Source organism: Lathyrus oleraceus, chromosome 3 (genome assembly GCF_024323335.1).
Source record: "Lathyrus oleraceus cultivar Zhongwan6 chromosome 3, CAAS_Psat_ZW6_1.0, whole genome shotgun sequence".
In the NCBI taxonomy this organism is placed as follows: domain Eukaryota; kingdom Viridiplantae; phylum Streptophyta; class Magnoliopsida; order Fabales; family Fabaceae; genus Lathyrus; species Lathyrus oleraceus.
This window is the reverse complement of record NC_066581.1, coordinates 312,039,452-312,040,301: the sequence shown is the minus strand read 5'-3', so window position 1 is coordinate 312,040,301 and position 850 is coordinate 312,039,452.

Here is an 850-nt window from a genome sequence, read left to right as displayed (position 1 = left end):
AGATTATCTAGAAAATGGTTGTGACAGATAAGGATTGGCATGAGATGCCCTCTTTTGTTTGTTGTGACATATTAAGAATATTAAGAACTTTAGCAAAATGGAACATCTCATGCCAATCCTTATATGTCATAACCAGCTTCTGGATAATCTTCTTAATATTCTTATTTGCAACTTCAACAACCCCATTTATCTAGGTCTATAAGGAGAAGAGTTATGATGTTTGTCGCGCCGTAAAAAATACAAAGTCACCATCGAATTTTATTTATTCCAAAGGAAAGGGAAAATAGCGATAAAACCCCAAATGAGAATGGTCTCGCAACCAAGAGCGAATTCGGAAGCCGGTTATGCAAGGGGAAGGTATTAGCACCCATCACATCCATGGTAATCCATGGGAACCACTTGCTTGTATTAATGCATATGGATGTTGTTTATATGTATGTTGCTTGCTATCAGTGAATGGGATGAATAAGAATAAGATGTCAAAATAAATCATTTTTAAATTAGTATGCTCGCCAAGGATTTGGGCCCTTGTACCTCCGTAGTTCTGCTCACAAACTGAGTATGTGTTTGGTTGTTTTTAATGAACATTATTGACGTTCATGTGCTACTGTTCATTTGCTTGTATACTCTGTCATGGGAGCGGGAAGTCTTTGTTTGTTTATGATAAAGTGGATACGCTTGGATCACACTATAGCAATTAAACATTACTTGCTCACACATGGAGGCTTAAGCGTCATTCACGGTAGAACAGAAGTAACACGTCCTTTTTGAAAGGCTTGAAGAGTGAACTAAGGAAAAAGATAATTTGATTTGTTAGGGTTGATTTTATGTACGGAGACAAGCATCAGAC